The sequence below is a fragment of the Aquarana catesbeiana genome, linkage group LG05, assembly GCF_042186555.1.
Source record: "Aquarana catesbeiana isolate 2022-GZ linkage group LG05, ASM4218655v1, whole genome shotgun sequence".
Classification (NCBI taxonomy): domain Eukaryota; kingdom Metazoa; phylum Chordata; class Amphibia; order Anura; family Ranidae; genus Aquarana; species Aquarana catesbeiana.
The window spans coordinates 119,585,561-119,613,251 of record NC_133328.1 but is presented as its reverse complement, the minus strand read 5'-3'; the positions used below and the strand labels follow the sequence as shown (position 1 = coordinate 119,613,251).

Here is a 27,691-nt window from a genome sequence, read left to right as displayed (position 1 = left end):
ACGTCTATTTCCCAAAGACCAACCTCTGCATATGATGCTGAGCATGTGCACTCAACCTCTTTGGTCGACCATGACAAGGCCTCTTTTGAGTGGAACCTGTCCTGTTAAACCGCTGTATGGTCTTGGCCACTGTGCTGCAGCTCAGTTTTAGGGTCTTGGCAATCTTCTTATAGCCTAGGCCATCTTTTAAGTAGAGCAACAATTCTTTTTTTTTTTTGATCCTCAGAGTTCTTTGCCATGAGGTGACATGTTGAACTTCCAGTGACCAGTATGATAGAGTGAGAGCATTAAGGCCAAATTTAACACACCTGCTCCCCATTCACACCTGAGACCTTGTACCACTAACGAGTTACATGACACCGGGGAGGATAAAAAAGCTAATTGGGCCCAATTTGGACATTTTCACTTAGGGGTGTACTCACTTTTGTTACCAGTGGTTTATACATTAATGGCTGTGTGTTGAGTTATTTTGAGGTGACAGCAAATTTACACCGTTTTACAAGCTGTACACTCACTACTTTACATTGTAGCAAAGTGTCATTTCTTCATTGTTGTCACATGAAAAGTATAATAAAATATTTACAAAAATGTGAGGGGTTTACTCACTTTTGTGAGAAACTGTAAAAACTCTTACATTGAAAGATACAAATTTTATCGGTCGGTAGAGTGCTATTATATGCATCCCTATCGTCAGACCCTGTGTGTTGGATGCCATATAGAGAGATAAAAAGAAAAATAGAAGGAAAACAAAAAAGAAAGAAGGAAACAAAAAAAAAAGAAGAAAAATGGTAAAGGTCGAGTTCTAACTGGACTCACAAAAATAAAGTGTCTACTCTGACACATTAACGGCCTGTAAAAACCAAAGCAGAGGCCTATAGGGGGCAAGGGCGTGTCTTGGGTCCTGTGCCCGCTCCTGCTCGTGGAGGGAGGGGGGGAGGGAAAGGGGAGGAAAAAAAATGTAAGAAAAAAAGGGCAAAACATACTAATGTCATCCCCAGAGGTTGCCTTCATCCCAAAGCAGATGCCCAGTCAGAAGTTCCCAGGGAGTGACGGGGGATCCCACAGGTCTCAGGCATGGAATTATTTCCATTCAATATTCTAGTAGTATTGCCCACCAGTACAACCTGCGGTCCCCAACCATCCCTGAGGTCACCTCGAAATGAACAATAAAGCTTAGGAATATTGCTACAGATAGTCACTATTTATTTATGATGTAACCTTTAAATGACAGAGCAGAGGATAATCATGAATTGGGTCTAGCCACCAGTAAGCAGGTATAAGTCCTTAAGATCCAACACCGTTTTTTTTTATCACATAGTGTTAGTGTTGTAGATGCTATAAAATAACTTGGTAAGATCACAGTTCAATTTTTCTTACCAGCTTATGAAAAGGGATTACTGGAAAAAGCCTCAGAGAAGTAACTTTAACAATAAATTAGTACATTGCATGGAAACTAAAAGGGCAAAAATGATGGCCGTTCTGACAGCTGAATGAGCTAGCGTTCCAAAGTATAATTCATACAGTCATACAAAGCCAGGCAGCAAAATGCACTACAGTGCATTCCTAATTACATATTTTTTCCCCAACTTTTGGCTGATACAAAAGAAGACAGCAGCAGGGCACAGGAATTAGTAAATCAAAGAGACAACACTTTATTAAAATAAGCACAGTATGGAGCTCTAATTCCAACCAGAGCCATGCCAAGATGGTAACAAACAGCCGGTATGAACAGCAGCAGTGTATGGCGCTAGAGCCTCTGGGTAGAATAATTACCTGCGGAGTCTACAACTGCAACTAATGCAGCGTGCCATGATGAGGCAGCGCAACCTCACAGGCTGGGCAGGCTGTTAGTGTGTATAACAAGTGTTTGGCGCAAAGGTTAAAAGCAATAATCCACATAAATGACAAATATTATGCATATAAATGATGAACTGGAACAAGGGATAAGAAAAGATAATAGTAGTCCATGATGGTGTGCATAAAGTCAATGATGAGGTATAAAGCCCACATTCACGGCAGCCTTCCAATGGGGATGGAAACCATATTCCCAAAAAGCACTGTAAGAAACAAAGAAAGGAGGCGCCTCTGGGTGCAGACTTAAAAACAATTTTAATAAAAAGAGCAGCAACAGAGATTGCACTCACATTTGTGTTGAGTTAAAAAGGCATTTGAGAGTCCCAGATCTAACTGGAGGGGTCCATGAGGTCGATCATCCCTGCCATGGATGTGTAATCAGACTGGTCTTTCAGATGCACTGTGTCCACCGTCAATGATGGAGGAATACCAGAATGAGGTTTGGAAGGCAAACAGCAATCCAGGCGAGGGGCAATGACATCACACACGCGACGCGTTTCCTGACTCAGCAAGCCGTGAATGGCTAATATATTTTCAATAAAAAATTGGGAGATAAAAGTTCGGTTCAACTGAACAGGATTTAGCGCAGTAAGATGAGGTGGCTATGATAGCCTAAAACACCCACAACAGGGTGTTCCGACAGTTCCCCATTTACCCTAATCCGGGCCGATGGTTGGGCATATAATAGTTTGACCCAGTTAATAAAGTTGTTACCCAGCGCTAAATGGTCCAGCACTTTCCACAGGTAAGGCCACTCGACACTGTCGAAGGCCTTAGCTGCGTCCAGTGAGAAAATCGCTCTATTTCCGGTATTACAGGCAGGGATCTGTAGATTCAGAAAAAGACTCCTTATGTTTTGGGCTGTAGATCTAGTGGGTATAAACCCTGACTGGTCTCTATGTACAAGCTTGTGTATCACTTGTGCCAACCTAGTGGCCAATACCCTGGCCAACAGCTTGACATCAGACGTTAGAAGAGAAATGGGTCTGTAGGAGTCTGGCAGTGCAGCATCTTTGCCTGGTTTCAATAGTAGGATAATAATAGCCTCATTCATAGAATTAGGGAGTGTTCCCTCCTTCAGTGCCTCATTATATACCTTCAATAGGGTTGGTAACAGTGTGTCTGCATATCGTTTATAGACCTCGGACGGAAGGCCATCAGCCCCCCGGGGATTTGTTGTTGTGAGTTTGTGCTATTGCATTAGCTATTTCCTCTCCAGTTAGTGGGGCATTAAGTAAGGCCACGTCCGAGGCCAACAAACGAGGTAATGTGCATTTTTCTAAAAAGCCCTCTAGTTCCCCCTCTGTAGGTTGTACTTTAGATGAGTAGATATCCATATAGAACGTTCTAAAGATCTGTATTATTGTGGCCTGTTGTAAAAAAAACTTTTGTTTTCAGAAAACTGCAAAGCTAGTTGTCTAGATTGTGCACCGAGCCAAGCTCTTTGTATCTTCTGTAGGGTTGTTGATATATTTATCTTCAGAATCCCTAAGTGTCTTGCAGACCTCAGTCTCCCAGGCTTTAGTATTAGTTTTGATCTGATTAATTACAGTAATAAATTGCCCTCTCATAAATGCTTTGGCTGCATCCCAGACCACAGTCAGACGCGTTGACTGAATGTTGTCCTGAAAAAAGAATTTTAAGTGTTCCCTTATGGGGTCCGGTTCAGGAAGCAGCGAAAGCCAAAAGGGGTTAAGTTTCCAACATTTGCGTTTGGTCACATTGGGCAATGATATTGAAACCCACAATGAGGAATGATCAGATATGTGTCTTTCATTATATCCTGCATCTACAAAAAATGGGATTATAAGATCGTTACCCAGACCTAAGTCTATTCTGGATAGGCTCCCGTAAGAGCCTGAACAGCATGAGTATTGTTTTACTTAAGGATGTCCCAATCTCCATAAATCCGTTAACCCGAGTTCCTCAAGTAGGCCCGCGAAAGATGTCTGTCCCCCTTTACTCAGGGGTACATTAGATGGAACTGGTAATTTGGAACATCTAATTGATGATTTATATAGTTATTATAATCGCCTACTGCTAAGAGTGGTACATTCGGAAACTGGGCCATAAAATTCGCAAGGCGTTTGAGGACCTCGGATGAGTAAGGAGGTGGGATGTATATTGCAGCTAATATACATGATAAACCTGACACATTACATAGCAAGAAAATATATCTACCATCCTGATCCATGAGCTTTTGAGTACAGTGGAACTGAGTGTCCCGACTTATCAGGACACTCCCTCCCCTTGAATAAGCTGAATGCGTGGAGTGGAACTGAGTACAATACACTCGAGGGCTAAAGCTAGGAGCCGGGTCTGGTGAAAAATGAGTCTCCTGCAGGCACACTATATTGGCCCCTGTAGACTTGAGGTGCCTGAGAACTGCCAGTCTCTTCACAGGGTTGTTAAGTCCGCTCACATTCCATGACACTATTGTGATTTTAATAAAAAAATAGAAATACCGCGCTCGGACAAAACAACTCAATAAACAAAAAGCAGCAACAATAAACCATCTAATACCTAATGGTGCTAGCATAAAAATTTGTGTATAAAAAAGTTGCGCTGAATTAAGTATTTCTTTGTGCAGGAAATAACATAAACAAATAACATGCATAGATCGAGAACAAACCCGGATCGGGAGTGCACCCTGAGCTCAATCAAGTGATAAGCACATAGATAAATAGTGAAATCAACAATATAGCAGCAATTGAAAACAATAATGTATAAATCAATTAAGTGTCCTTCCTATAAATGTGGTAGATAAACGTAAAAATGTGGGTATTATGATCCACAGCAGGTATCAGGGTCCGGATGATCAGCCTTGCTTTTTAGTTGGGAAAATGAGAGACCACTTTGGTGTAAAGCTCTGTATGTGATAACCCTTACTGGAGCAGGTGGACCCCCTAAAGAGCGGCGTCATACGAGTGGACAGATTAAGCCCTCTGCGGGGGGACACTTGGATCCTCCAATATCTCTGGTCCTTTGGTTGCCTTGAATGGTCAGCAAGGATTTTGCCGGATAGCAATGAATGCTCATCAGCTGGATATCCTCAATCTGAAAAGAAAAGCGCACCATTGGTGGGCCATTCAATTAAGCAATAATTGGGTTTTCTTATGAATTATCAATAAACGCATTCATTTCTATATCTGTATTCAAACCATAAGGTTTGAGACATCCCATTTTGTATATCCAGCTCATTTCAAGCTTTGAAATAGCCCGTCTCTTTGGTCCCCCCCCTCCAAGGAAGTCTGAGCCTATCAATCCCTATCATAGAGGTACCATTAGGGTTTTGTTGATGGACCTCCAGATGGTGTCTAAAAAAGGATGACCCTTAAAACCTCTTCTAATGTTCCCTATGTGCTCATTCAACCTGACCTGCAAGGGTCGTACAGTGCGACCGACACACTGAAGCCCGCAAGGTCAGGAGATAGACCACGCAGGGAGTAGAGCAGGTAATAAAGGATTTAATAGGAAAAACTTGGTTTATTCCCCTAGAAGCAAATTGTGCAGTCTTCTTAGCCTTGGTGGCATTGATGGAACAAGCAGCACACCTATTGCATCTATAAAACCCAACCAAGTTTTGAAACAACATTGGTTTGTTAATAGGTGGATCACAGACACTAGGGGCTACCAGTTGTTTGATTGGGGGAGCCCCTCTAAAAACCACCTTTGGCTTATCGGGGAGTACTGAAATCATTTTTAATTATATGCCAGTGCTTGTGTATGAGTTTCTTTATAGAAAAATGCTGTTGAGAATAACGTGTGATAAAGGGGCAAGAGAAGTTGTTAGATTCGCCTGCTGAAACCGCAGGTTCATCTGCCAGTAGAAGATCACGATCTAACGTTCAAACTTCTACGATTTTATCATTAAGTGCAGTAATATCATAGCCCTCATCTTTAAGTCTATCTCTAAGTATTCTGCTTTGAGAGTCAAAATCATCAATTTTAATACAATTTCTTCTCATGTGGATAAATTGACTTTTAGGAACTGAGTCTAGCCATGAGCTGTGGTGGCAGCTATCTCGGGGTATAAACTAATTACGATCAGTCATTTTAAAATACGTGGAGGTGACCAAACTGTAACCTTCACTACAAATGGTCAGGTCTAAAAAAATTGATGGTGTACTGGCTTGCTTCATATTTGAATTCTATGCCTCTTTCATTATTGAGCTGGATCATAGATGTCTGTAAGGATTCCAAGGTGCCATCCCATAGGAGGAGGACGTCATCTATATACCTGGCCCATAGGACCAACTCAGGTCTCCTATCGGCATAGATGACGTCCTCCTCCCATTTACCCATAAAGAGGTTGGCCAAACTGGGGGTGAATTTCGCCCCCATGGCCACACCTCTTGTCTGAAGATAGTAACTGTTACTATGCCAAAAAAAGTTATGAGTCGTGGCATATTCTAAGAGGTTCATAATGAACCCTCTTTGTCTTCTAGACAGGGTTGAATCCTGCTTAAGGAAATATTCTACTGAAGATAGTCCCCAATTATGGGGAATTCTAGTGTACAGGGACGTCACGTCCGCCGTGACCAGCCAAAGGCCCTCCCTATACGCACAATTTTTGAGAAGATTAATAACATGTCTGGTATCCTCAATAAAGGCAGGCAGAGATCTCACCAGGGGCTGAAGAAACCCATCAATGTATTACCAGCTCGTGAGGTAAGGGAATCAATCCCGCTAATAATGGGTCGGCCGGGGGGATGGGCCGAGTCCTTATGAATCTTAGGCAGATAGTATATTATGGGAAGGAGAGAAGAAACAGGTATAAGAAAAGATTTTTCTTTTTTTGTTAATTATAACAGACTCAAAGCCATGATTAACAAATGACTCTAGTTCCTTTTTGAATTTGGAACCTGGGTCTGAAGGGATCGGTGAATATGTCTCCCTATCACCAACAATCCTATTCAACTCGGCAAGATAGTCAGATTTGTCAAGGATCACGATACCTCCCCCCTTAGTGGGTCTGATTACCAAATCCTTCTGGTTACATAATTGGTCTAATCCCAGCTGTAAATGTTTGGTCATTTTAGCCTGTTTAACCTTGAGATGATCTAAATCTCTAAGGAGTACATCCTTAAATACCTTAATTGATGAAGACAGACCACATGGGGGGTTGAACAGGGAAGCGTTGGTGAGACCAGAGTGTCTAATCTCAGTACAGTGAATCCCTCTAGAATTTATAGGGTTTGATAACACATCTTTTGATATTAAGACTTTGTGTGTATTTATGGATATCCATGTACGTTTCAAATTTATTAAGGGCTCAAGGAGGCGCAAATTTAAGACCCTTGTCTAAGACAGAGATCTCTGCATCAGTAAGAGTGACTTTACTTAAATTAAAAATTCCCTGTCCTTTCATTCCCTTTTCCTATCCGCCATTTGGGTTAGTAGTGAACGGAAACCTGGTCTTGCGAGACCTGAGAGAGTGGCACAAAAAAAACACCCATCATGGCATCATAAAGTGCGTGTGGGACATACCTGGCAAAAATTATACCTGCATCAAACGTAGGTGGCTCAACATCATCTGTGCGTATGGAAGTCCGTGGCTGGAGGCCTGGTGGGTCAGATAGTGAACACGTATTGAAGCATGTGCTTAAAGAAAAAAGAAACAAAAAAGTCAAAGGCAAATTTAAAGAATGGAGCCAACAGGGCTGGATTGCATTTTTCCCCTTATCACACTTTCCGGGGGGGGGGTATGCATTGGAAACACCGGCAGCAGAGCAAGTCTCTGGATGGTGATTGAGGTTTCACAACTGTAGAGTGATCAACAGAAATCATACAGTGAAACATGAAAAGAAGAAGTTCTCCTTTTTGCCCGCCTGACCTAAACTAAACAGTTGGTGAAGAAGGGGTGGGGGGGCCCCCTCCTAAACCCCTGCCCCTTTCCGAACCCCTCACGTGTTAGGATGTAGGACCCTCATGCTGGAACCGGGCGCTGTGGTCTGGCAGCTTTGAGTGCTCTATCCTCACGATCCAGCCATTGTGCAGCTGCATTAGGGCGATCGAAGAAATTTACTTCTCCCAGTGCAACCACTCTGAGGCGTGCAGGGTATAGCATTGCATATTGCAGGTTGTGTTCTCTAAACATCAATACATTTTGCACATTGCTTTTGCAGTTCTGCAGAGAAGTCTGGGAATAAAGACACTTTGGAGTTTTCGATCGCCATGTTCCCACAAAATGGATCTGGCTTTGGAAAGGATCGCATCCCTATCTTTGTAATTTAGTAGCTTGAAAAGAAAAGCGCAGGGGTGACTGCCCGGTGATAAAGGGCGTGAGGGCACCCTATGCGCCCTTTCAAGGGCAAACAGCGGGGAGAAAGCATCTTTTCCAAATGTGGAAACAAGCCATTGCTCTATAAAAGCTACGGGGTTTTTACCCTCCGCTCTCTCAGGAATGCCCAGGGCACGCACATTATTGCATCTCATGCGATTTTCTAAATCATCTAAACGTGCAGCATGCTGTTCAGTGAGTTGAAAGTTAATGTTTAAGTCCCTTTGCATAGGAGCAATGTCGTCCTCTACTGTGCTCATTCTGCCTTCCAGGGCACATGTCCTCTCCTTCAGTTTTTGCATATCATGACGCACATAAGAGATCTCAGCCTTCACCCCTTTAATCTCATCAGAGTGCTGCAATGGACAGGATGCAGGATGTTACAGCTGAAAAAAAGTCTCTAAGATTGGGTTATGGCTCCTCACTGCTAGGGGAGGATGCTTGAGCCCCAGTGAAAATGTCTCTAGGAGTACTCACTGTGTTCCACTCCGGGGACAATCCGCCTGCATCCTCCAAAAGAACGGTGTCATCCGCTTCTGAAAGGCCCCCTGGGCCTTCCCCTGTGTTTGATGCATCATTCATTGTATGATCTTCCCCCAAACAGGAGCTTCTGAGCAGCCTCCTTGTATTTCTCCCTGGAGGAGCGCTGTGGGCCAGCGCCATCTTGGCACACTTCATCCACAGCTCCCCTTGCTTCTTTAGGCTTTCTAGACATCTTTAAGGGTTATCGATTGAGTGGCGTTATCCCCAGGGCACAGATGCTTCGGTCTGTGAGTCCGGTTCGGTCCGATATGTTCCACAGGATCAGTGTCAGGATATTTGGCGGAGAGGGAGACAAACATGTCCTGTTACATCTGCTGCTTAGCCACGCCCCCCCTTGGCTAAATTCTTTGATAGCTGAAGCTGCCTGCAAAAGGCTCCTCAGATGTATACCTTTTCAAGGAAAACATCTGTTCGTGAGGCACTTCCAATCTATCAAAGAGGTCACAGGTGGAAAGGTTTTTCTTCCACAAGGGTTCCAAAATTGCCTCCTTTAGGATCCCCTTGCTCTTTAAAATGCAGAGCACCTATCCACTCTCATCAGGGTTCAACTTCAAAAATCAAGTTCAGCCCTTCTTTTTGAGGAAAGACTTAGCCCACCAAGGCTACAAAGCCTTGCCCAAAGCCCTCTTCACAATCAAGAGGTGCCCTCACTCCTAAGGAGAGGACGAATGTTAGTTTTCCTCTCTATGGGTCCCAGATATGTTGGTTCAATCAGAGGTTTCAAAATGTACAAAATAGAATTCAAAACTCACCACCTCATTGCTTTCTTAAAATCAACCACAAATTGTCCAAAGACAGATTGCCCTGAACCACCCTTTTTCCATTACGTCATTGTGACAGTACTGCCACAAGACTCAAACCTGTTTACTGTACCAAAGCCCAGCGGAGGTATTTATCCTACCCTGGATTTAAAATTCCTTTTAATTCCACAATTTCACATGGAATCCGCATGGTCTAAAGGACCCATCTTTCTTGCAGCTATGAGAAAATTACAAATTTAAATGATCTAGGCCTTCAGCTGGGTGATCAATTTCAACAATTTTGCTCTCTAGCCTTCCCTTCACCTGGAATACTCGGGTCAGGTTCTGGACACACCCCAAGCAAAAGTCTTGCTATCAGAAAAGAAAACGCATGCTCCAATCTTGAGGTCCAAGAGACATCCTACATTGAGATTCTTCATGAGAGATGAGAGTTCTAGGCCTAATGGTAGCCTCCTTCAAAGCAGTACCATTTGTCCAATTCCATTCAAGAACTTGTAGGTCGGTTGCCTACAAATGTGGGATTATGTTATAGTGACTTAGCTTGCCCAGGCTGGGAAAGGGATAACTAGGTTTGGCTTCCTTTTCCGGGCTTTTTGGGCCCTGCCTTTCCATCCTTTGATATAAAAATGGGGAAGGCCATGTCCCGGGGGCTCCCTGTTCCCACTCCTGTCTGCAATCGACATAGGATACTGAGAAGGGCTGCTGTGCTATGGAACACCAGATTACTGGAGAAGTACCTTTGTCAAGGTACGCCTGGGAAGCTTTAGTTTAGGCAGTGAGGGTTTAAAAATGTTTTGTGCCACAACTGGTATTGCACTGTTATGGATTGTGCAGGGCCGCCATAGGGGGGGACAGCCCATACACTTGTTGGCAGCTTGGGTATCCCAAGGGGCCTGGTCCCCTAGCAGGGCAATGAAAAGGCAGGAGTGGGTGCATGGACACCCCATGGCTGCGCTGGCTTTCTGAATGTGTGCAATTTGGCAACTGCTGCTGCTCTGTGTCATTGAGCTCACATCGGCTCTTTGCTGTCACCTCTGGCTACTTCCTGCATGTGCATTCATGTGTGCTGTCTGTACTGTATTGTGGACTGTACTTCACTCTCTGTGTCTCAGCAAAATGTGGAAACAAGAGCAGAGACAAGGAAGACCACCTTACACATGTGTGTCTGTGTCTCACATAAAATATAAATATATATATATATATATATATATTATGTGAGGGGCAGATTGCGTACGGGTGTGAGGAGGGGGGCAGATTGCGTACGGGTGTGAGGAGGGGGGCAGATTGCGTACGGGGGTGAGGAGGGGGCCAGATTGCGTACGGGGGTGAGGAGGGGGCCAGATTGCGTACGGGGTTGAGGAGGGGGGCAGATTGCGTACGGGGGTGAGGAGGGGGGCAGATTGCGTACGGGGGTGAGGAGGGGGCCAGATTGCGTACGGGGTTGAGGAGGGGGGCAGATTGCGTACGGGGGTGAGGAGGGGGGCAGATTGCGTACGGGGGTGAGGAGGGGGGCAGATTGCGTACAGGTGTGAGGAGGGGGGCAGATTGCGTACGGGGGTGAGGAGGGGGCCAGATTGCGTACGGGGTTGAGGAGGGGGGCAGATTGCGTACGGGGGTGAGGAGGGGGGCAGATTGCGTACGGGGGTGAGGAGGGGGGCAGATTGCGTACAGGTGTGAGGAGCGGGCTGGGTGCGTACAGGTGTGTAGTTTAGGGTCCTGCTCAAAAGGGCCCACCTTGTCGTGGTGGCAGGCTTCATATTTTTTGTCCAAAATATAATTCCTTACTGTTAAATCTTGAAAGCACTGGTGACTTGGAATACACTTTTCATTTCCACATATTCAGTTGTAAAAGTGTTAAAATAAAAAGTGGGTGCACTGAAGGACTTAGTGGGATGGCCAGTGGACGGGCCCTGGAGAATGTTAGTGGTCAACACTGGGGGGGTGCAGGCCTAAAGCTATGTAAGGGGCTCCAACATTTCTGATGGCTGCCCTGGGATTGTGCCATGATCTGTTCTTAGTAAAAGTTTCTAAAACTTTCTAAGCCTGGTCTGAAGTTACTCAAGATAGATTATGACATATCAGAAGAACAGGGCCTGCAACGCACAATGGGGTATGAAGCAAAGCCACTACTACAGGTTAACTCGGCAAGACTAGTAGGAGGAGGAATGCAGTTGCCACAGGTATCCAAGAAATGGAAAGTATATAGCAGTGGGTCACCTTTGCCAGGTACCACGCTTCATGACCCACTGCTATACACTTGACAGCTAGGTGTGTAGTAACACGGGACAGTACGTTTCACAGAGGAACTGGGTACCGCCATAATGTTAGACTTTCACATGAACGCAGCTCTGCCTGGTCCCAGGAATTGGGGAGCACATGCACACAAAAGGTAGCGCCTACTTGCAGGGCCTTGCCCACAAACTCTGCAAAAAAATATTGTCTGTCTAAAACCAGCAGCCTCCTTCTCTTGATTGGCAAATGCTCCTGTCCAGCCAAGCAAGGAACTAATTTATCTTGATGTATTTACCGCCCTAGCAGTGGTGATGTCCTTCCTTCCCTATCACTGGAAAGTTATCACAACAGAGCCAAGTCTCTCGGGCTGGGGAGGATTGTACCAAGCCCTAACAATCTAAGGAACATAGTATTTGAGAGAAGCCAAGTTTCCCACCAACATCTTGGAGTTCAGAGCAGATAGATTGGCCTTACAGCACTGGATCCCCCTTCTGAAAGGGCACCCAATTAGGGTACAGTAATACAAACAAATTGCCACTGCACCGCCTATAACCAACCTATGCAGCAAGGAGCACTGGAAGGGCAATGCATATCAAACAAACCCAGAGAAATTTCCAAGCTCAACTTACTGACCAGCTTATGACCAATCGAATTGACATGTCTAACAGAATGCATTAAAAACAGGGGTTTAGTCTGCACACATTTGCAAATACATGCGTAAGCTATAGTCCCCCCCTCCCATTTTCTGTAGCCCCTATCTCTAACTTTTAAGAGTCTCCACCGTGGAAGCACATCCATTTTGATGGATAGGTAGGAGGGCAGAGGGAGCCCACCCCTCCTTAAAGGCACACTGAACACCCAGCACATAGCACCATGACAGCAAAGACGCCAGTGCGTTTGCCTGACCAATATATTTACAATACAAACAAATGGCCACTGCCCCCACCTATAACTGGCCTATGCAGCAAGGAGCACTGGAAGGGCAACACATATCAAACAAAACCAGAGAAATGCATGTGCTTCCATTGTGGAGACTCTTAAAAGTTAACGTTTTTAACGCATACTGTTAGGTCAATTCGGCTGCTCGGTAAGTTGAGTTTGGAAATTTCTCTGGTTTTGTTTGATATACAGTAACACAATGCCTGGCGGTTGCCTACATCAACCATCAAGGGGGCACCAGGAGTATGGCTGCATAGATGAAAGCGAGCCAAATCATCTCTTGGACAGAAACTCGCTATGCATCAATCTCTGCAGTCCACATTTCAGGAGTGGACAAGTGGAAAGCAGATTATCTCAGCCGCCGTCACTTGAATCAAGGGGAATGAGCGCTTCATCTAGAGCAGTGGTTCTCAACTCCAGTCCTCAGGACCCACTAACAGGCCAGAATTTAAGTATTACCTTATGGAGATGCAGACTAGAATACTCAAATCACTTAGCAGCAAATGATATCACCTGTGATTTATTTCAGTTATCCTGCAAACCTGGCCTGTTAGTGGGTCCTGAGGACTGGAGTTGAGAACCACTGATCTAGAGGTCTTCAACCTACTATGCCAAAAATAAGGTATTCTGGATCTTAGCCTCCAGACTCAACAACAAACTGCGTCTGTTGCCAGAACCAGGGATCCTCTAGCCTCAGGTACCTTCATAATCCCCTAGTCTCAGTTCAGGCAAATTTATGCTTTCCTCCAGTACAAATCCTACATCGTCTACTCAAGAAAATAGAGCAAGAGAGGGAAAACTGCTTCTAATTGCGCCAAACTGACCCAGAAGAACCTAGTACACAGATAAACTCAGACTTCTAGACAACCCCTGGCCTCTTCTCACATGGAACAGACCAGATCTGCCATCACAAAGGCCCTCTATCTCATCCTGCTTCTCAGTCTCTGGGTTTAAAGCTAAACTCCAAGAATTCAGCCTCTTGAAAATGTTCTTGATTACCAGGGGTAAATCCAACGAGGTGCATGCCACTTTGTGAACATTCCTCTTTATTTACTATTGACAGAGCACCAGCAGCAAAGCTTTCACTATGCTTCTGGTGCTCTGATGCTGGATCCTTTTGGTCTCAGCTTCAGCATCTGCAGAGTCACATGGAGCTACTGTGTCGCCCCTGGGGGGCAGAGATGCTATGTGTGCTGTCAGAGCTCTCGGAGTGTAGCAATAGCCATGCTCCCGGAGCTTCATAAAACTGTCAGATCTAAATTAAAGTATACGTTCACCTTTATGGAAAAAATAATAAATGCACATATTTTTCCAGAAAAAAAATTCCTTTCATTATTTTTTCCAATGGGAGCCTGGAAAACATTTCACCAGTTATCAGTAGATATAATATATTCTTCTCCCCACATAAGCCTATTCTTTAGGCTTATGAATGGTTTGCACCTTGTGGTGAACCCTCTGTATTTGCTCTCTTGAAGTCTTCTCTTGATTGTAGACTTTGACAAGAATACGCCCACCTCCTGGAAAGTGTCCTGAATGGGTTTTTCTTTACCATAGAGAGGATTCTGCGATCATCCACCACTGTTGTCTTTCGTGGATGTCCAGGCTTTTTTATGTTGCTGAGTTCATCAGTGCTTTCTTCTTTCCTCAGAATGTACCAAATTATTGATTTGGCCACTCCTAATGTTGCTGCTATCTTTCTGGTGGATTTGTTTCGTTTTTGAAGCCTTACAATGGCCTGTTTCACTTGCATAGACAGCTCCTTTGAACGCATGATGTAGCTTCACAGCAATAGATTCCAAACACAAATAACACACTTAGAATCAACCAACAGAGGTTTTACCTGCCTAATTGATGAAGAAATAACGAAGGAGTAGCCCACACCTGGCCATGAAACAGCTTTTGATCCAATTGTCCAATTACTTTTGGTTCCTTGAAAAAGGGGGGTGACTATTCTTAAGAGCTGTAATTCCTAAACCCATCCTCCAATTTGAATGTACAGTCATGGCTGAAATTGTTGGCGTCCCGGAAATTTTTCCAGAAAATCAAGTATTTCTCACAGAAAAGTATTGCAGTAACACATGTTTTGCTATACACATGTTTATTGCCTTTGTGTGTATTGGAACAAAACAAAAAAAGGGAGGAAAAAAGCAAATTGGACAAAATGTCACACAAAACTCCAAAAATGGGCCAGTCAAAATTCTTGGCACCCTTAATTTAATATTTGGTTGCACACCCTTCGGAAAAAATAACTGAAATCAGTCGTTTCCTTTAACCCGGAATTTTGGACCACTCTTCCTTTGCAAACTGCTCCAGGTCTCTCTTATTGGAAGGGTGCCTTTTCCCAACAGCAATTTTAAGATCTCTCCACAGGTGTTCAATGGGATTTAGATCTGCACACATTGCTGGCCACTTTAGAGCTCTCCAGCGCTTTCTTGCCATCCATTTCTGGGTGCCTTTTGAGGTATGTTTGGGGTCATTGTCCTGCTGCAAGACCCAAGATCTCGGACGCAAACTCCGCTTTCTGACACTGAGCTCTACAGTGAGACCCAAAATCCTGTGGTAATCCTCAGATTTCATGAGGCCTTGCACACATTCAAGGCACCCAGTGCCAGAGGCAGCAAAACAACCCCAAAACATCATTGAACCTCCACCATATTTCACTGTAGGTACTGTGTTCTTTTCTTTGTAGGCCTCATTCCATTTTCGGTAAACAGTAGAATGATGTGCTTTACCAAAAAGCTCTATCTTGGTCTCATCTGTCCACAAGACGTTTTCCCATAAGGATTTTGGCTTACTCAAGTACATTTTGGCAAACTGTAGTCTTGCTTTTTTATGTCTCTGTGTCAGCAGCGGGGTCCTCCTGGGTCTCCTGTCATAGCGTTTCGTTTCATTTAAATGTTGATGGATAGTTCACACGGACACTGATGCTTCCTGAGCCTGCAGGACAGCTTGAATTTCTTTGGAACTTATTTGGGGCTGCTTATCCACCATCTGGACTATCCTGCGTTGCAACCTTTCATCAATTTTTCTCTTCCGTCCATGCCCAGAGAGATTAGCTATAGTGCCATGGGTTGCAAACTTCTTGATAATGTTGCGCACTGTGGACAAAGGCAAATCTAGATCTCTGGAGATGGACTTAGACCCAAGAGATGGACTTAGACTCAAGACTAAGTGAACTTCTTTCCTTTTTATCTGCTTTCAAGTGTGATTTTTTCCTGTTACTTGCCCCTGGTGAATTTAAAGGAGCATCACTTGAAACAATCTTATTTATCCACAATTTTGAAAGGGTGCCAAAAATTTTGACCAGCCCATTTTTGGAATTTTGTGTGACATTATGTCCAATTTGCTTTTTTCCTCCCTTTTTTGTTTTGTTCTGTTCCAGTACACACAAATGGATATGTGTTACTGCAATACTTTTCTGTGAGCAATACTTGATTTTGTGGAAAAATTTCTGGGGTGCCAACAATCTCGGCCATGATTGTACATACCCACAAATTAAACCTGAGTGTGCACTTTCAGCCCATATCCATTATATAACTATAGCTTTAATAGGTTTTGGTAAATACCTGAAAAAAAAAATTAAATTGTGCCCGTGTCCAAGTATATATGGACCTAACTGTATACGGGTGGAATATGTAACATGCTCTGAAGGTGAACTTAACTTTTGAATAGATAAGTTTACAAGGTGTCATGCACCTGTTGGACTTAACTCATAGTTTACACATGTTTCAGACCGGCTGAATTCCTGAAGTCCAGCTTTAACAGCATGGCCGTTGAAATCCCAGGTGTTATAGGACAGGGGTCTATGAGTCTGTGATTCCTATCTTGGTAAAAGCAAGAAAAGCCTCTTCCAGAAAGATACATTATAGCATTTGAAATTAATTTTTTTGCCTGGTGTTAACACAGACACTTCAATCCCAGAGATTACTCTGCACCTTGCATTCCTGCTTTCCTACAATCAGGTCTTGACTAGAACTTGCCCTTAAGCATTTGTAAAGGACAGGTCTTGGCCTTATCCATTCTCTTGTAAAGGCCTCTGGCTTCGCTCTCCCTTGTAACAACTTTTGTTCAAGGTGTATTAAAGTAGAAGTATAGCCAAAGCTTTTTTTTGACTATACTCCTCCTATGTATAACAGGAGTTCAGTTGATTCTGTACTCCTGTGACCTATTGTCAGATAACAGCAGTCTGAAGCCTGCTGTCTAGTGACATTACAGAGCCGGTCCAGGCTCTGAGAAGATCCCCACTATATGGATCCACCCAGAAGCCTGGACTGTCACCTGACTCAGCAATGCGCTGAGAGCCTGAGCCAGTCCCTCTACAGTGAGCGCTGGAGAAGCAGAGCACAGATCAGAGACTGACAGCCCCAGCTCTCTGCTTAGGAAGGAGGGGGAGAGAGAGTGATCAGTTTGTAGTTCCGACTGCAGAAAAGGCATGGGACATTGGATTGATGCTGCATCCACCTAGGTAAGTATGTTGTGTTTTTTTTTTTTTTTAAAGCTATATTTCTCTTTTAAGCTCCCCCCCTTGCAACACCCTGTGCTGCCTTGGAATTTCAACTTGGTTCTCTCTGCCCTGCAGAAACCACCCTTTGAACCTATTAGGGATGTTACCCCTAGCCTAGAAGCATGCAAAATGGTCCTCTTGATCATTATCACATCTGTCAGGTGTGTTTTTGAACTAGCAGCCCTTTCCTGAAAAACAAAACAAAACGGAAGTGCACCACTACTGCAATAAAAACTTTTAATTAAGAATAATATTTAAAAACAATATTCCCTCACATGACTCCAGCGGAAGTGTGCGCCTTTCGCAGCATGTCACAGATGGCCAGCCTGGTAAAAGCCAGCAGAATCTTTCCTCTGCACTGTTAACCAGCAAGCTTGCAAGACAGAGCTTCTCTGACAAGCTAAAAATGCACTCACAATATCATAGTAGATCAAGGGCAACCTTTGAGAATTTCCGGAGGGATGCAACATGTCAGATGGGAGGAGCCAGTACCCGGGGCATCATCTTGTTTGCTTAGAAGTCTATGTTATTGAATGTCTATGATCTCCTATCATATGGTGAATGCATTGTAAATGTAACTTTTTTTTTTATGGTTTTACACTATGGAGTTTTCTCTTTACCTATGGAATGGCCTGCATTGGAGCCATTGTAACTTTTGTTTGATGGATTGCTGAAAAGTCAGCAAACTGTTCAAAGGGTGAATTATCTATATCAAAAAGCACTTTTTGACCTCCTATTTATATGAGTAGTGGGGACCATCTCAAAAGGTGAGAGTACATCTTTTGTGGCATGGTAGTGGTTTTTCACAAACATGAAGATTATAGAAGGCACAGTGGATAACCCTTAAAGACAGTGTTTTCATCTACTGTATATAAAACTTTTGTTTTTGCTTTAAAGGACTGTTTTTAGATGAATGGTACTTTATATATTAAAGGATTATATTGACTCACTAATCACTTGTGTATGGTTTCAAAACACAACACAGTGAGGTTGATTTACTAAAGGCAAATACATTTTGCACTGCAATTGCAGTCACTGTAGATCTGAAATTAGGGGAAGCGCGCTGCTGAATTTATCATTCAATGATGTGCAAGCAAAAAATACTGTTTTTTATTTTCCTTGCATGTCCCCCTCAGCTCTACAGCGACTGCACTTGCAGTGCAAAGTGGATTTGTCCTTAGTAAATAGCCCCCAGTATTATTTGTTTGCCATAGATTTGTTATACGTTGCTTAAAGGGAGGGTTGCACCATACTCGGTTCATTTTATGATTTATATGAAGTGGTAACACATATTGGTGTTCAGCATCTCTTTTTTCAGATCACTATGTGTTTGTGAGATAATTTTATTTATGTTCATGTATTGGTGTAGCAAGGGGCTCATATATATTAGTCATACTTTTTTATAAGTTTACCAGGTGGACATCCAACGAAGTTTACTTTTTGAAGCTTACCAGGTGGACATCCAATCTTCTACTGCGAAAGCTTTGTTCGCCTGGTTGTCACATCGGCTCTCTAAAGTTGGGTTCTTTGACCCTTGTTGTTGGCAGTTTAATTTGCCCTGTTCTTGCCCTCCCTTCCTATTCAGTTCTTGGGGCCATACCATGGTGTATGAATATTCTGCCTGTGTCCTGTACTATACGGTTAAGATACGAGGAATTTTGACTTACCTGTAAACTCTATATATCTTTGAGTGCAGTACCGGGCACAGGACACTCTCCCTTCTGCTCCTTGGTTTAATCTTCATGGCTTGTTACAAAAGTGAGTATTCACTGAGTGGGGTAGGGTCAGAGGGGAAGCACCTAGAGATCATGCGCTCTAAAGCATTGTACAAGCACCTGACCCATTTTGTTTGAATATTCTGCCTGTGCCGTACTTCAAGATATGGCATTTACAGATAAGTCAAAATTCCTCTTTCAGAGATCCAATCCAAAATCACCACCATTTGCTTCCCATAACCAAAGAATCCATGCGCTGCAGTTTACAAAGAATGATGCCAAAAACAACCAAAAAACCACAGTTGTTGGTGAAATAATGGTGAAAAACTCAATGGAATGTTCCCACCACCAACCATGCTGAAATGAAGGCTATTCTGAAAGCAAGGAGGGATCCTAGATAACTGTACATAGTGCAGTGGTCACTAAACACATATTAAGAACAAATACTAGATACATTCAAATAGTTTTAAGTGAATCATCACTAACTTTACACGTCTCCATGAATAAATCCCTGAAAGCTGAATAAGGGATCTTGCATTTATCTGACCAAACTTACATGCTGATCAGAACCACTAGCCATTTTTCAAACTCAATATCCTGTAATTGGCAGCCCACTGAAGCCCAAAACTGTGATTCTATGATGACTTTTTTTTTTCTGAGCTCGTTCTCTCTTGGTTATATACCCCATTACCAGCAGCCCTATGGTGTCCCATGTGCACAAACCACCAGGCCAGGTCTATATAGCGACCAGTGTGACGGACGCGGCATCAGTCCCCAGCCACCTTCACCAACTTGTGACAAATGGCTGGTCAAACTCGCACTGTGCTGTCACTGGTACGTGACAGTGACCCTCTCAGCCTCATCCTGCAGAAAGATTTTGCGGGACCACAGTCATGTGCAAGCAGACCGTGATCGTTGCTGGGTTTGGTTATCTAAAAAAAATAACCCTTCATACCCCAAATCAATCACTGCACAAGATATTTATAGTGTAAAATATAATACGTTCACAATAGTAGTGATATAATTATGACTTTAAACCTGTAATGCACACTGTCACCACTGACAGGGCTATCCAGGGATTTACCATATATAGTAGCACTCTTCAAAGAGATAGGGATTCTTTAAATTTGTTGTTAGTGCATCAGAGATAATTTAATTAAAAAATTGTTTAACCCCTTCCTGCTGCCTCCCAACCCTGTAGCAGGACCTAAATGCTGGGAGGCAGAGGTGGGCATTCCGATCATGTTACCGCGACTGTGATTGGTAGTCACAGCAGTCACATGATCGAGACACTCCTGATCGCTAGTATGCATCGGGAGCTTTCCGGGAAGGGGTCATTACTGTGCTGGGAGCATTCTCTCAGCGCAGGAAAGTGTTTACCTAGGGTCACATATATGTGGCCGCTTGGCATTAAAGCCCAACCGCTGAGAGGCCACATATATGCGCCAGGTCGATGGGAAGAGGTTATTAAGTTAGCAGGTAAAATGATGCAAACAAAAATATTTACAGAAAAAGGGTATTACAAATGAAAAATAGACAATAATGCAACATAAAAAAGGGTTAAAAGTGAAAATCTGTTTGAAGAGTTCAGCAAAGTCCTATCAACAAGCAAGATGGATCAGTGACTCTCAGAGATCTTGGCTGAAGTTCCAAGTTTTTGATGTTAAAAGAGAGCTCTTGATAGCTGAAGCATCCCTTCTTTTCTTGTCCATGCAGAGGATGTTCACCAAAATGATTTAACAGATCAAGCAGTCTGAGGGGTGGCCGATGGGCTGTCTCAGATTTATGACCATGCAGCTGCCCCCCCCGGACATCTTTTTGTATAGATATTAATATCATTAAATACCTACAAGTTACAGTCTGGTAACTTCTATATTATTGTCCAGCATCAAACTGCCTTTTGAATGAACACAAATATGATGGGTATCGGATGGCTGTTTCACCTAGCAGAGGTGATGGGCTTATATCATTCGGATACCTCCTAGGATTTGGGCTTGAATGCTGCTACTTAACTGATACAGGTAAATATGTCTTTATTCTGGCTGTACTGTTATGTCAGCAGTGAAATACACTGAAGTTTTAATTCTACCAGAAAAGACAGAAAGTAATGTATATTTGCCACCTACTACAGCTAAGCCATTTACAATAGGTGATAAATCTGATACTATTAGGTGAGAGATGCCTGTTAAAATTCCAGTTACTCAAGCTTGAAAGCATTAGAGTTTTATGATGGTTCGGAGACTGAGATGTGTATTGGGTTAGATTCTGCTAATCCTATCATAATACAAATAAGGGTGCTTGGGATGCAGCTAAAAGTTTGTTAGATGAATTCCTGAGATGATAAGGCAATCGCTGCTATTATGCATCTCGCATTGTTACAAATTTGTCGTGGCTGACTTAGGAATTCTGATCAATATCGGGACCTTGCCCTTTCACACAGTATTTTGAGGTGCTTAGTCCACATTATCATGACAGACAGACCTGTGTTATACACATTGTAATGACAACTTGGGTTGCATCAATTGCAGATACAGCGCCGGCTGCATGTGTAGTTGGCCAAACCACTCATCTATGAGGGTAAAGAAATGTAACCATTATGCTAGCTGGTGAATTTCAGTTTAATCTGTTAGGTTGATAAATTCAATAAATGTTTAGAGGTGGGTTTTTTTTTTTTTTAGTGAACACAATGTACAGGGATATTGAAAATGGTAGTGACAAACACGTACATACTCAGATTGAACTTGATAGACAGTACAGAACAGGTTATGGGGCAGAGCAGGGGTTGACTGCCAATTCAGTGTTGGGTGTGCCTATACTCCTCGCACCTAGAGGGCTGATCCCTGCAGGATATAAGGGCCTATAGCCTGTCAGTACTGCCCTTTTGATTTGTGTTCAGTTGGAGAGGTTCCCCCTTAAATTGGAGGTCAGTGGTAGATGTGCTCTGTTAGAATTTTGGTCTTACGGAAAATGACCCACTTATTTTGGTAGCCTGTGATGACATGGCAACTTACAATACTGATCAGTAGAGAAGTCCAAATTTGATGTGTGCTTAGTACAAGGATACCTTAGATTGGTGGTTGATCAAGAAAAACCTAGCAACCTCTGGAAGAACTCTATAGTGCAGTGGTTCTCAACTCCGGTCCTCAGGACCCACTAACAGGCCAGGTTTGCAAGATAACTGAAATACATCACAGGTGATATCATTTGCTGCTCAGTGATTGCAGTGTTCTAGTCTGCATCTCCCCAAGGTAATACTTAAAATCTGGCCTGTTGGTGGGTCCTGAGGACTGGAGTTGAGAACCACTGCTATAGTGGTTTTGGAGCTGGGGTGTGTACATCAACACTTATATATTTATAGAGTTCTGCAAAGACAATACAGACTACCCTTAATGTATACACAATAGAAAAAAAAAAACACCACAGAAGAAGATATAATACACAAATGACCAAATAAAACAAATATTGAAAAGAATATGTTCTACAAAAAAAGTGAAAACATAGATCTTAAAATAAATGACAAAAATGTAACAACAATCTTTATTATATAGAACTAACTATACGAGGAGAGGCCAATAAGTTCTTACCCTCACCATGATCTAGATGTGCTAGGGATCTGAAATCTTGCAGGTTTATAGGTGGATATCTTCTTTTGAAAGGGTAATAGGTTGTTATCTTAGTAATATTCATGCCAATTTTTGTAGGTCGTGGTGAATTATTGTTGTAGAGAAATGGAGTAGGTGTCATGCCAAACAAAGTTAAATACCAAGTTTTGATTAGGTTCTTCCATCTTCAAGCAAAATCTGCCCAAATAATTCATGAAGAGAGGTCAGCTGTGGATGGAGAGCATTGTCCATCATATGAGACTGTCCAACGATGGAATTAAAGTGTGGTCGCACAAATATACAGGATGACCCAAGGGAAGGTCGTCCATCAACTGCCACAGAACCAAGTGTGGTTGCAAAAGTTGAGCAGCTAGTGCTTGAAGATAGACGTGTGACTGTGAACTTATTAGCTAGGGAAATGAACATTAGTAGAGGGTCAGTTTACAATGTATTACATAACATCTTACATATGAGCAAAATGGCTGCACGTTGGGTTCCCAGGTTACTGACACCAAAAACAGCAACGAGTGGAATGTGCATAAAGCATTTTGGACCTGTACCAACTGTCACTTTTGCTCGCAATTGAATCTCTGCCCCATCTACCTTACTCACCTGACCTGGCACCTTTGTACTTCTTCCTGTTTCCAAATCTTAAGAAACATTTACGAGGAAGACGTTTCCACAATGATGAGGCAGTCAATACTGAAGTTGATAGCTGGTTTTCCTCCAAATCTGCATACTTCTATGCAGATGGTATTAAAGGTTTGTTCCACTGATGTGAGAAGTGTGTAACCATAGGAGGTGGGTATGTAGAGAAGGAAGCGTCAGTGGACTAAATTTCAGATCCTTAGCACATCTGGATCTTGGTGAGCGTAAGAACTTATTGGCCTCCCCTCGAGGGGATAGAGAGAAGGAGAAAAAAAATACAAAATCCATAATTATGTTAAAAGAACAGACAAGGAATACTTTAAACACAGAAACACACTCTTGAGATGCCTGCAACCAGGATAAACACCAGCAGCTTGTGATTCCAATACTTTGCTCCTCTGGAAGAACCCTAGGTCTACAACATAAGCATTTGTAAACATACAAAATTGGGACAACTGTTGGGACAAGAAAGAGGAACAACTGTGAGTTACTCTCTTCTAGAGGTCTACTAGCAATTTATGTCTGTATCTTTTTATGATTTTTTTCCCTCTGTTTCAGAACAAAATATAATAAGATGTATTGCAAGTAAATTTCAGCTTCACTTGCTGTGACAATAATGTCTAAAAATAGCTGGAGCGGTTAGTGGTGGAGAAATGTGGGAAGTAGTAACAATAATACCCATTATGCAGTAGTTGTCTGTGCCCCAGCAATGCAATTTCACCCTCAAAAGGGTCTCCCTAATGTCGTACAGATGATTACTTGCAATATTCCTCTGAAAAGTAAAACAGTTTATCACAGGATATTACAGTCAGCACCAATAGGCCTACTGTACAAGCAGTGCATATCAATACGCTGATCATATTAACGTGTGGGAGTTCTGTTTCTGGTTGTACTTTTAGTGATCAAACGTGAATTAAAAAATACATATCAATTTGGGTCATCTAAAATCATTTTGATCATAGGTTCATAAACATAAGGACACTTCTCAGTTTTATGCCGAGTTTGTACTCTCTGCCAAATTCTCCAGCAGTTCTCTGAAGAGGACAACAGCAGCAAAGAAAGAAAAAGAAAACCTAGCTTTAACAGCCATGGCAACAAATTACCCCACAGTATTGTATGTAAACATATCTTTGCTACTATTCTCATTACCATTTTGCAAGTTAAGGACAGCTTAACCACTTCAATACCAGACAGACACTTTCCCCCCTTCCTGCCCAGGCCAATTTTCAGCTTTCAGTGCTGTCGCGCTTTGAATGACAATTGCGCAGTCATGCTACACTACCCAAACAAATGTTTTATCATTTTGTTTCCATAAATTGAGCTTTCTTTTGGTGGTATTTGATCACTGCTGGGGTTTTTATTTTTTGCTCAACAAATAAAAAGAATGAAAATTTTGAGGAAAAAAAAAGTTTTTTTGTTTCCATTATAACATTTTGTAAATAAGTACGTTTTCTCCTTCACTGATGGGCACCGATAAGGTGGCACTGGTATGCAGCCACTGATGGGCATTAATAGGCGGTACTTATTGGTGGCACTGATGGGCATCACTGATAAGGAGGCACATTAGTAATGGGCACTGACTGGCATTGATTTTGGGCACAGATTGGCATCCCTGGTGGCCATGGGTGGCATACGTGGTGGCAATCCCTAGTGGTCTGAAGTAGGCATTCTCGGGGGAGCTGCGCTGATAATTAATCAGGGGCAGACCCCCCCCGACAGGAGAGCAGCTGATCAGCTCTCCTCTACTCGCTTCTGTCAGACGCGAGTGAGGAAAAGCAGATACATGGCTTTTCCTGTTAACACTGTGATCAGCCATGATTGGACACGGCCGATCACATGGTAAAGAGCCTCCGTCAGAGGCTCTTTACCAAGATCAGTGTTGCGCCATATCAGACTGACACGTCGCACCACAGATTGCCACGCTGCCCGCCCCTGTCATTCTGCTATAGGCCAGGTGGGAAGGGGTTAAAGGTCCAAATTTTTTAAATGATGTATACCTCCAGGCTGCACAATCACAGGTCATTTAGAATGGATTTTTGGACAATGAATATAGCTTAATAGATTTGGTTTAAAGAGGGATTTGGTCTAAAGATTTATAAAGCTGAATTCTGCAGAAGACAGAAATCTTCTCTTGCAGTGGAGCTGCCTCTGCACTGCAAGGGTTAAATGTTCTTTCTTGTCTATGGTACCAGAAAAAGGAAAGGGGAATTTTGACTAAATTCTGTATCTTGGAGTACAGTACAGGACACAGGCTGGATATTCATAAACCCTGGATTATAGGCTGGTACCTTCAGGTGACTGAAAATCCCCCCTGGGTGTACATCTATAACAATACCCCACTCTGTAAGACCTTTTTAGCAAGCAATGCAGAGCATCACAGGAACAGAGGGGAGAGTGGCCTGTGTCTTGTACTGTTATACAAGATATGGAATTAACATACATGTTAAAATTCTTCTTATCTTAATCATACAGTGCAGAGGCTGGATTCATAGACCCTGGAACATCTCCAAGCAAGGAATAGGAAGGATGGGCAAACTATGCCAACAGGTGTAATAATAACAAGGGTCAACAAACCCAACTCAGAGTGCTGCAGCAGGAACCTTGCAGCCAAATGCTGCATCTGCAGAAGCTTGGAATTCACATATTAGAATTTGGAGAAGGTATAAACTGAAGACCAGGTGGTGGCATTGCAAAGCTGGGCAATAGAGGATTGGTGTCAGAAATGCCTACTGATCTGGTAGAGTAAGCACAGAAGAGGGCTGGAGTGGTTATACTTTAGAAAGTAAGCGCATGAGAGTTGTCTTATCCATCATTTGTAAACAAACCGGCATCACGTCCGATGCCTCTCTCCCCTCCCCGTACCTATTGTTACAGTGCGAGGGGAGAGATTGGTGGCAGCAGCGCTGATATGTGCCCATTCCAGCCATCTATGCTCAGCATACCCATCCATCCTCATGCATGCTCACCCATCCATACTCATCCATCCATACTCATCCTTCTATCCATGCTCACCCATCCATACTCATTCATGCTCACCCATCCATACTCAGCATACTTATCCATCCATCCATGCTCAGCATACCCATCCATACTCTGCATACTCATCCTTCCTCATCCATACTCAGCAATCCATACTGAGCATACTCATCCATCCATGCATGCTCAGCCATCCAATCCACCCCCATCCATAATTAGCCATACCCATCCATACTCAGCCATATTCAGCAGTGTAATAGGTAGTCAAATTAGATTTGGAACTTATGTCCCTAGAACACCTGATGGTGCTTCCTGCAGGTTGATCCTCTGTATGTGGCCACACTGTGGAAAAGTCTCACACATGTGGTATCGCCGTACTCAGGAGTAGGAGAATCTATTTTGGGGTGTAATTTTTGGTATGTACATGCTATGTGTTAGAAACATTGTGTAAATGGACTAAGTTGTGTAAAAAAAAAAAATGCGTTTTCATTTTCTTTACACATTTTCCAAAAACTTGTAGAAAAAAAAAAAAATCACATGTTCAAAAGACTCAATATGCCTCAGATTATACATTGGGTCATTTTCTTTCCAAAATGGGGTCATTTTTGGAGCGTTTCCATTGTCCTGGTTCTCCATGGCCTTCAAAAGTGTAAGAGGTAGTCAAGAAATTTTATGTGTAATTTATGCTCCAAGAACGCCTGATGTGGCTACGCTGTGTAAAAGTCTCACACATCTGGTATTGCTATACTCAGGAGGAATAGTAGAATGTGTTTTGGGGTGTAATTTGTGCTATGCATATGCTGTGTGTGAGAAATAACCTGCTAATATAACAATTTTGTGAAAAAAAAAGGAAAAAAAAAATCTTGATATTGCAAAGAATTGTGGGAAAAAATTACAACTTCAAAAAACTCACCATGCTTTTTACTAAATACTTTGGAATGTCTACTTTCCAAAAAGGGGTAATTTGGGGGGTATTTGTACTTTCCTTACTTGTTAGGGTGTCAAGAATTGAAATAGGCCGTCAGTACTTGAAGTGTGATCAATTTTCAGAGATTGGCACCATAGCTTGTAAACTCTATAACTTTCACAAAGACTAAATAATATACACCGATTTGGGTTATTTTTACCAAAGATATGTAGCGATATAAATTTTGGCCAAAATATATGAAAAAACATACTAATTTGCAAAATTTTATAACAGAAACGAAGAAAAATACAATTTTTTTTACAGAATTTTCAGTCTTTTTTTCCTTTATAGCGCAAAAAATAAAAAACCCAGCGGTGATTAGATACCACCAAAAGTGTGGAAAAAGGACAAAAATTTCATATAGGTACTGAGTTGCACGACTGAGTGTCATTCAAAATATGAGAGCACCGAAAGCTGAAAATTGGTCAGGTTAGGAAGGGGGTTTAAGTGCCCAGTGGTTAAATTTATGTTTTACAGATGTAACTGGCCCTTTGAGGGCAACCATAATGTTGATGTGGCCCACAACGAAATGGAGTTTGACACCCCTGTTCTAGGGCATCAAAACAAAAGTGCAAGGCAGAGGGCAAAGTGTGCAAGTGCTCTGCTAAGGTTCGATTGTAGAAGACAGGATCCTGCTGGTTGTTCGTTGCCATAGTCCAATTAGCTG

At 42.7% G+C, this 27,691-nt stretch overlaps 1 protein-coding gene across 1 annotated transcript in view; it reads left to right on the top strand.

Moving 5' to 3' along the window:
* GSDME (gasdermin E) overlaps positions 1 to 27,691 on the top strand; it is a 502,502-nt gene that overhangs the window by 348,672 nt on the left and 126,139 nt on the right. The window lies entirely within an intron of this gene.